This window comes from Salvia hispanica, chromosome 1, assembly GCF_023119035.1.
Source record: "Salvia hispanica cultivar TCC Black 2014 chromosome 1, UniMelb_Shisp_WGS_1.0, whole genome shotgun sequence".
NCBI classification, from domain to species: Eukaryota; Viridiplantae; Streptophyta; class Magnoliopsida; order Lamiales; family Lamiaceae; genus Salvia; species Salvia hispanica.
Window position 1 is genome coordinate 21,260,018 of NC_062965.1, and position 11,515 is coordinate 21,271,532.

Here is an 11,515-nt window from a genome sequence, read left to right on the forward strand (position 1 = left end):
AAGGAAAATGTTAGGTGAACTTCTTGCTTCAGAGCAAGCTGTCTTTTGCACTCACATTTCATTCCTTTGCAAGTCTTCTTCACATACCCCACCCCCACCCCACCCCCCACCAAAATACATATATACGCGTATGTATGTATATTTTTTAGAATATGTCTCATATTTGAGTTGGATTCCTTATTGCAAATAATCAAATAGGAGTATGTTTGGGTATATACTATGTAAGGTGTTTTGAATGGTAATGTACATATCAATTATTCAAACACAAGCAAAATATTTTTAATTTTTTTAGTAGTGCATGGTAATGTATTTGGTAAAAAATGATTTCATTATATTATATAGTTCGAGATAGAGACTCTCGGTTGAATTTGATTTGATGAATTGAAACGGGGACTCGATCGGTTGATTTTGATTTGATTCAATTATTCTAGAGTTTGACGACAGTACTGCTTATTTTACGTGATTCGCGTCTACAGTAACATTCGGTAAATTTGGCCGGTTATGTTTTTTAGCCGCACTCGATTAATTGTTTTTTGGATGATTCTTATTCGGTTCGAATATATTGATGGTTCGTAATAGAGACTATCGGTTGAAATTGATTCGATTTGAGGAATTGAAACCGAGACTCGGTTGACTTTGATTTGATTCGTTTATTCGAAAGTTTGACGACAGTAGTGCTTATTTTACGTGATTCGCATCTACATTAATATTCGGATAAACTTGGTTGATTATGTTTTTAGCCGCACTCGATTAATTGTTTTTTGGAAGCATTGATTGAATTCGATTATATTTGATGGTTCGAAACAGTGACTGTCCATTGAATTTGATTCGATTCAATGAATTGAGACGGAAACTCAGTTGACTTTGATTTGATTCGATTATTCTAATGTTTGACGACATTACTGCTTATTTACGGGATTCGCATCAATAGTAACATTCGGATAAATATGGCCGGTTATGTTTTTTAGCCGCATTCGATTAATTGTTTTTTGGATGATTCTGATCCTGATTCGATTCGGTTATATTCAAAACATTTGACTTTATTCGATTTTATTTAGAACCTTCGGTTCGTAAAAGTTCATAATATTATATTTTAGTTTTCGAGTTTTTCGATTCGATTCGTAATTAATATCGTACTCAATAAACAGGTTTTGGTTAGTCTTTATTTGTGTATGGGGTGTGAGTAGGATTGGGATAGGAATGGTAATAATATTGTTGACACTTTTAATGAATTTTCAAAGCTGGCTTGATTCCCTTTAATTATAACGTGACATTCCGCTTCTTTTTGCTTTTTTAATTACTTTACTAACGGTTTTCAGGTAAACATTGGAGTTTTATGATTTATTGAAATTTGTGGTACTTATGTGCTAGTTCAATATTGCATAATCATTATTTGAATAATGTGTCATGATCCTTGTAAATATTAAATCGGACTCGGAAATTATAATATAGTTTGATGATTATTCATATTTGTGTGGCTTGCGTTGTGGATGGTAAATTTAGGAAAAACTTAGCAAATCTAGAATAATTATTAGGGACGATTTTTCTGAAAAGTACTAATCCTAATTAACACTTTTTAATTGGATTTGAATAAGAGATTCTCTTTTATTTGTTGGAAAACTGTAATTAGTACAATCAGTTAGTGTACCAATTTTATCTTTTGTCTTTTTATTTAGATATTCCGACTTTTGCTCTGTATCATAAATGGAGCATCATCTCTCAAAAAGATACTACTACTATGAAGTTTGAATTTGAATATTGAAAATTTGCTCAAAAAAAATTAAATTGAGCATCATCTGTAAAAAGATACTTTGAATTTGTATATTAAAAAATTCCGGTCAGTTACATTACAGATAATATACATTATCTATATTTTTCTTGCAAATGATATCGTTTTCTTTATAAATAAAAAATATTGTTTAATTTCTTGGTTGTGATGCCAACGTATAATTTTCGACAGTCATATCAAATACAATTTCAACAAATAAAATCTCATTTTAAGATAAATGAGAACAGATTAAAATTTTATAATTTTTGCTAGATTTTTAAAATAAAAAAAAATAGAATTGGACCAAATTTTATGATTTTCTTACCAATTTTCCAAGAAAAAATTACAAGACTTCATGCAGAATATAGTTTTTCTTTTTGAGGTACATGCTTCGATACGTAAAGTACAAGTTTTCAGTCTTTCCACTGTCGTCCATGAATATATGTTCTATACTTCCTTTTCCTTTTTTCAATCTTATATCAAAGAATATTATTTTTAGTTTTTTTAATGTAAAAATGGGATTTTGGGTCAACTTTACTACTATTTGAAATTATTACTTGGCATATATATAATAATATAAAGCATGCATTTCAATACTTATGACGGATTACAACAGTACATCTACTCACATAAATTAGAATGCATCAATATTTGGCAAATTTACTTTATATTTTCTTTCTAAATTTGATTGCTGGAGAATGACCTCTGACTCTCTAAGTATAAGTTGAATTGAAAAACATCTTATGATTAAGGAAATATTAATTGTAGTTTATTGAGTTGCGTAGTTAGTTTAGGTGTTAGAAATCTTTGGTATGAACAATTAATGAATTGAATCATAGATTTCTAATATTGTAACTGAAACATTTTCAAAGATACTTTTGTAAGTACAAATTTATAAATTTTGACGCGTATTCCAGTACGATAAATTAAGTTGGGTTAATCATGCAAAATAAAACTATGAGAATTTGTGCTAATTAATTATGAACATTTTTTATTAATTTTATTTCATAATCAATTTCCGTTGAGCTAAAATCAGTTATATTTGAACAAATAATTAATTTACTCTAGAATTTTAAACCTCTTTATTGGTAGTAGGTATTAACAACTAGAAGGGCATTAGTTGAAACTGAGCATACACTTTAACAAATAACAAAGAAATCTAAGCTATAAAATTGACTTCACATCTGCTTAAATATACAATTAAATTAAAATTATATGCATACATTTGAACTAATTTTGCGGTATGGCCGGAGTTTTTTTTTTCTTTAACCATTGTTATATAGTTCATGTGTTTATTTGATTAAATAAAAACACGCACTGCAAAAAGTTATTTTTTTAATGATATAATAATAGAGACACAATTAATGTGTTGATTTTTTGAAAAATAATCACAGTTTAATACATAGAAGAAAGTATTCTTAAATTGGGATCAAATTATCTTAATTTTTTGCTTTTTCATGACACTTCTATTTGTATCTCTAAATTTTAGTTGGGACATCATGAAGAATATAGACGACTTTTGAAGTATTGGTGGTATGTTTAGAAATAAAAATTATTATCTTTAATTACATTAAGGAATGTCCTTAGTCGTTATTTCTTTTTGTAGTGATGTATAAATTTTGGGTCTTTAAAATAATGATCAATATTATTCATCACATGTTAAAATATCGTATAAAGTTCACTATACTATGAAATAGTAATAAATAGATACGATATGTAAGAAGGTGACCTTGATTGTAAGCATAATAATTTCTTTAACTCCAAATTTTAATTTGCTTAATTGCCTAATATATTTAAAGCTCGATAAGTAGTACATTCCATTATGAAACGATATTCTAGATCTCAAATCAACGGACACACTATATATATTCGATAGTTTTCAAATATTTAAATGGGATTAGAGTGAACATGCAACATGAGGATCTACAGTAATATTCTTGAATATAGTATCGAATTTATTTTTTTACTTATTGATATTCAACCTAATTTGAATAGTAAAATTCCAAAAATTACAAATGTTAACGGATATACACGGATATACACAGTACAATATACCCAGCTAAAATTCTCCAAGTCCATTCAGTTCAAACAAAACAATGATAAAATTAATTACTATGAGGTGAAATATGTTAAATTTATTTTTTACTTATTGATATTCAACCTAATTTGAATAGTAAAATTCCAAAAATTACGAGTAGTAAAGGATATACACAGTACAATATACCAGCTAAAATTCTTCAAGTTTATTCAGTTCAAACAAGACAATGATAAAATAAATAACTACAAGGTGAAATATCTTAATCGAATTTCACTAACATTTTTTATTTCCCTAACTGGTTCAATCAAATTATTGAACTTGTGACAAGCAATTGGTGAACCGATTACAATTGTTAATGTAGCAAATTAAGAAGAAAATCGTAAAATGACAAATTTATTTACACTGCAAAAAATAATTCAAAACGGAGAAGTGTTGCGTGGAATACGGGGGAAGCACATTTGCGGCGGAGAGAGTGGGCCCCATAGCACGTGGCTGGATGGTCGAATCCGATTCGTCGGATCCGACACGTGGCAGAGAGGTGACGGTTACGGTGGAGCCCACGCGGCGGAATTAGCTGGCTGTTTCCAGCTTGGCAGACAGCTCTCACGTGACAATATCTAGGGATCCGAGCTTCATATATTCTCTTGTTTTTTTAAATAAAATTAATAATCTTACACTTTTGTCTTTTCAGATTAGAACTCTTGGATTTTGAAAGTATGAAGGTTTGGGATTCAGCAAACTTTTGGACTCTATTTGGTGGATTTGAGGATTTGAGGATGTATTTGGATTTAAGATTTTATTACATACTCCCTCTTCATCCCAACAAAGATGACTCCTTCCTTGCGCGGCATGAGATGTTATATAACTTTATTTTATATGTTTAGTAGAGAGAGTAAAATAAGAGAGATGAAATAAAATAGAGATAAAAAGGTTTATTTTTAGTAATAGATCATTTTGGTTAGGACAAACCAAAAATAAAAGTGGGTCATCTTTAATTAGTGGGACGGAGGGAGTACTTTTTTTCTTTTAAATGATTTAGATTAGGTTAGAATGATAATAACTTTATTTGTTAAACACTTCCCCCGTCCTACAATAAGAGTCACACTTTGTCATTTTGATTTGCCCATAATAAAAATCACACCTCATTTTTATATTCTCACATTCCACTAATTCACTTCATTCATTTTATTATAAAATCAATATAAAAATGTAGGTCTCATATTTCACTAACTTTTTCAACCCACTATTCTTTACATATCTTAAAGCTTGTATCCATAATAAGAGTGACTCCTATTATAGGACGAAGGGGGTATTTCATTTGTTCATCATATGTCATCTTGATAGTATACCATACGAAAAACTTTGATGAAATAAAAGTGATAAAAAAAAGACAGTATTATCAATGAGAAAGGATACATTACCATTTGAAAAATAAATTTATTATAAGTTAATAAAACCAATTTGGTGAACAGACTAAAATAAAAATATAATTATTTTTCATGAAAGGATAGATAGTAATAGTACTTTATAGATAATGAGATAAGATCGAATAGTTTTTCACATGACATTAATAAGGATACATTACCATTAGAAAAATAAATTTATTAAAAGTTAATAGAAACCAATTTGGTGAACAGACTAAAATAAAAATATAATTATTTTTCATGAAAGGATATATAGTAGTATAATAGTACTTTATAGATAATGAGATAAGATCGAATAGTTTTTTCACATGCTGTAAAGTTTAGCAAGATAGCTAATATAAAGATATTTTATTACAATTTTAAAAATTATGTGTATTATTACAATATACAAAATGCATTACAATAAAAAACATATAGTAATAGTACTAGTATAATTGACAAAATACATTATTACAAAAGATGTATATTGTATATGTAACCATGAATTATTCAGCTGAAATATAATTATGTTCAATCTTTGATTTATCAGCACGAAACAAGATATGTGTTTTTCATTAGTTTTATTTGAATAATATTTGGTGTTAGTAAAAAATTGGAACTTGAATCTGATTTTCTCAAGTATCTATAATCCACAGACTTCTTTTTCAATATTAGATACTGAGTTTATTTCAAAACTATTCAAGAACATTAACAAAACACAAATCATGGCAATATGGCGAAACGAATAAATATATTTTATTAAAGAATAATGTTATTTTCTGATGCATAATTTGTCGTTATGGAATAAACGAAAGAATTATTCTTACAGAAGGATAATAGGTGTGTGTGCATAATGTATGACATGGCAGTCTCTTGTGGGACCCTAAATCGTGTGTGTGTGTGATTAGTGATTACACACAGTTTGGAACTATATATATTGATTCGATTTTTTATTAAAATTTGTTTTTTCCTTAATATTAGTACTATATGTTTATATACTAATACATCATGATATTAATGTAATAAGTAATTCATTAGCATTGTCCCAATCATAGCTCTACTTGTGTATGAATTGCTAATGCTATGATGGATACATAGTTTATCTTGTGGGGAAATGTATATATATGTTGGATATATTCAATAACGGTTTTAGGCGAGTCAAGAGGTTAACTGCTTCTATCGTTGACCCGTGAAAGCCGGAAGAATTCAATTAAATTCAGTCATTAAAGTTGTTGCCGACCTGATAGTGTAATAGCTCAACTCAACCGTTTAAAGTTGGAATTGACTCCTTTTTTCATCCGTTGCCCGTTATTATATAATACACATTTTTTAATGGTCAATCCAAATTTGAAAATACTACCCTATGAGTACTAGGGCTTTCTTTACATTCCTAAATATATCATAATTGTGTCTACTTAATTCCAAAAATGTTGAACAAACTTATTACACAAGAGCCATGTGACATTCAAGGGAACACCACCCCACCTATTCATTAAATGCTTTATTTTATGTTATTTTTTTAGAATTGCTTTAGTTTTTAATTTTTATGTTAATAAAGTGCACAATAATATGAGTCAAATCACACCTTTTAATACATGTATTTATAAAGTTATAAATATATTAAATGCGTTTAACGAATGTCTACAACCAATAAAAATCACTAGATTTTGATTTATTGCAAAAAAGGAAAATTTATAGTTGAGCTCATTTATTAAATTTTACTACTATTATTTTTAGTCAAGTTTTGTGTACATGTTATTTGCACTTTCACAACAAAAGTATGGACACAATTAAAATGATTTAAATCAACATACAAGTACTTACTCTTATATTTGAAAATCAATGAAACGGCCAATTAAACTAAATTAATCTTAACTATATATACAACATTAAATTATTTGAGCTCGAAAATATTTTATTCGAGCATGACATTTCCTGCAATTTTAAAATTAATTAGTGCCAACTAAAAGTATTAGAAAAATATTTAAAAAATAAAATATGAAATAGTTGAGAAGTAGTGACTACTCATACTCAAAGTGTGGGTTGAAGAGTCAAAATCATGCTGGTGTGCCAAATCGATTTTCTTGGTTGTAAGTCACGTGCATACACCTAAGCTTATTAATATTTTTAATATTTATAAAAGTCAAATTATTGGGAACTAATTAATTGTTATTTATAGTAGTAAGAAGTTTCATATTTCTCCTAATTTATGAAAAAAACATTAAAGAGGAACATTAACAAATCATGTTCGTGCATTCGAATATTTAAACTATATTTAATTTTTGTATTTTATTATATAGTATGTCATAATATAAAGATAGTAGTAATAGATTTCACGTGAATTTTCATTATTTACGTTACTTTTTAATAAAAAAAACTTTATATCTTGTGAAATTGAAAGATTGAACACAAATTACTTATTTTCGAATGTAAATATGCTTACAAAATTTGTAAGGGTTGTTGTGATTGGTCAATAAGGTCCGAGGATCAAGCATTAATTGGCTGTGCATGATTTGGATGATATACATGATAGAGTAGAAATTATAAATTAATGGATACTTTAATTATATGAAACATATATATTGACTTCGTAATGGTAGCAAATATAAGTAATCAACCCGCAATTTTCTACTATAGACTATACACTCATACTACTATATTTTATTAATTTAATTAGCTAAGATTATCTCCAAACATTTACACCAAATTCAAATTCATTTTTAAATATACATCACACCAAAATGTAATTTTACTCCAATCATTTATACTAAATTCAAAATTTACATCATGTTTGAGTTTTTGTCTAATAATTTTTTTGCAGTAACATCATATTTGATGTTGTTTCACAAAAAAAACACCAAAAATAAGTTTGAGTTTGGTGTATAATTGGAGAAGATTTCTACACAAAAACTCATTTTCGGAGTACAATTGGAGATGGTGTAAGGCTATACATTTTTAAAACGTTAAGAGCAAAAAAATTTTCACAAAATTGACATGTCTAGCTATAAGTTTGTTATGGATTTAATTACTTTATGTTCAATTAATAAGTCGTACTTGCGTACATGTCAATGAAGTACAACTTTTTTATGTATATATTGAAGTATTCAGGTGATTTTTTTATTAATCATTAATATGATTGGAAACATATTACATACTCCGTATAGTTTTATCTTTAGTTTTGAGTCGGTGGTAATAGGATTTGAATCGACAATATATATGATTTAAATAGAAAAATATAAAATATTTGGCGTCGGTGTCGGTTTTCTTAATTTAATGCTAATATATATGTTGTGTCGAAATATTTAATTGTGTGCACATGATCAAACGCCTTACTCTTTTGTTTAGACTTTGTTTTGAGAAAACACTTTTGTGTACATGTATCCTAGATTTGACAATTAACGAACTACTAATATATAATAGAAAGGGTTAATTACACTTTAGCTTTATGGTAGTTCCAAATTTTGAAAATGGAAATAAACTCTATTTCGATATACTTGTATCATTTTAAAATCTAAATATAATTGAATAATATCACGAAATATTGAAATACTAAATTAGTTGTCAAAGTAAAAGGTTTTGTTCTATAAATGATAATAACTTATTTACGTGTCAAAATATAATTTAATTTGAAAAAAAAATCGATTAAATAATTATTCGTCGAGCTTTTGGTAAATTTAAAATTAAAACCGAATTTCGGAAAACATATTATGGTGCATCATCATGAGATTTTGCATTAATATGGCCCATTTGCATGGATAAAAGTATAGTTCAACCTTGCAATTATTTGATCAACAATTATTAATGTCCTCTTAAATTCCAATCCACTTAAACTAATTAGTGGAATTGCTTCTGAATTGTATACATATATACAGAGAAAAAACGTAGTATCATGCAATTATGTGAGAATCACAAATAAGCATCGTTCCAATTGATCAACGTAGCATTGCATTTTTCGTAATTTGATTCGAATACCTTAAAATCGATATATTAATGCTAATATGCCGCTCCCTCTGTCCGCAAAATGTTGTTCGAAGTTTGACTCGACGTGAATTTTAAAAAATGTGAAGAAAAGTGAGTTGAAAAAATTAGTGAAATGTGGTTCCACATTTATGTACTGTTTTGTAGTTTTATAGTGGAATGTGAGTGTAATGAATCAGTAGAAAGTGGACTCCATTTATCAAAAATAGAAAGAAAAAAAAAGCAAAGTGGACTATTTCGTGGACGGACCGAAATACCAAAAGTGAACAACATTTTACCGACGGAAGGAATATCAATTTTATAAATTGTATAAAAATTACAGTTCAATTTGTTCATTTCTTCATTGATCTATAATTTCAATAAACGAATAAAAGAACGAATCGAAGTTTAATTTTATGCATCATTTGTAAAATTATTGATAACAATGTCACATTGTATACTATGAGAATGTTTGGTTTGCAAGATTGTATCTCAGATTAAACATGTAGTATGTTTGATTCATGAGATTCAATCTTACAGGTCAATTCTAGATGGATATCATGGGCTAATTAGTCATACCTAATCCCATATGATTAAACTAATATCATAACTCAATCCTAGTTTATATCTTGATAGTATACTCCCTCCGGCCGCCGTTAGGAGTTTCATTTATGAGCGGCACGGATTTTAAAAAATCTTAAAAAAAGTGTGTGGAAAAAATTTAGTGGAATAAGAGTCTCACTTGTATATATTAGTTTTAAATGAAATGTGAGTGAAATGAACTAGTGGAAGGTGTGATCCTATTATCATTTATAGTAAAAGTGAACCGAGACTCCTATTCACGGACGGACAAAAATGAAAAAACGGGACTCCTATTCACAGAAGGAGGGAGTATTATTTTATTTAGGAAAGTGGACACACCAACTAAATTGAAAATGAGAAAATTAATGCTAATGTGTACTATAAAAACTGAAAACCCTATCAAATGCGTCACAATACAAAGTATCCTTTATTTTCAAAATTCTAATAGAAATAGCTTTATATAAGTTACTAATTTTGATATAAAAAAAACAGTACTCGAAAGTACGTAGACGTATTTTGAGTAACCAAAAACATTTAAAACATACACTTATAAAACCTCCATCCAGTGCCTCACAATATATCAAATACTATACACTAGTTTATTTTCCGAAAATAATACTAGTAGAAATATTTCTTGTACAAATACAAATAATTTTAGCATCCTAATAAAATATTTAAATCATTTATAAAATAATTGAGTGGCCAAAAACAATCGCCTTAGTAAAAAGATGAGGCGTGTCGGTACCGACAAAGTGAAGATCGCCGACAGTTTCACCGGCTACAGCAGGTGGCAGAGGCCTGACACGTCACATCCACCGGGAAAATTCCGGTAAACTCACGGTGGTAGATTCAATTGCGGGTCCCACTCACGGCGTCAGCTGATTTAATTGTTTGTATAAGTTGTGACGGTGACATGGAAAATAATAAATTCACTTTCATAATGTTGGCAACTACCTAGCGATATGTTTTATGCTTAATTTTTCCATCTTTTTTTTGTATAAAAATAATTTTCTCTTACTTTTTGTATATATCAACAAAATTAAATAGCCATTAATTCCATTTCGGAAATTAACCCAAAATGTTACAATTATTTAAAAAGGATTATGTTTAAACTCATATACTAATACATTTCATTGAATGTTAGTAGTTAATAAAATTTGGATATAATTTTGAAAGGGTGAAAATAATATAATAAATTAGATACTGAATTTGTCGGTCAAAAGCTTTCAAAAAGTGAACGTGCAATCAATGAACAATTATTTTTGAAGATGAATGAAAAATTAATACATTTTGCCATTTTGGAGTAATTTTCTATTTTAGTCAATTCTTATTAAATGTGTGGATGTTGGGATGATTTTTGAGATTAGGCTAATTTTGGTCAAAAGGTTCTAACGTGATAGAAATAAATGGTGTGTTAAGACAATTTTTGGTTGGATAAATATGAAATCTAATTTATATTATTAAATGAATAATAAATAAGGTGGATTAGATATTGATGGTGCTTTATTGATATAGTTAATTAAACATTGGCTTTTCACCTAATTAACAATTTGACTGAAATAAAAGATCACACTTTGTAAGTTGTAGAAAATTAAAATATCATTTCCAACTTTTCTTTAGTTATTGATCGTTTAACACAATTGAAACTTTTCCAAAACTATTTTATAAAAAAGATAAAAATTCATTTAAATTTTCAAATACTCTAAATTTTGAACCATAGGATATAATTTTTGACCTTATAAAAATTGAACCACGAATTATGATTCA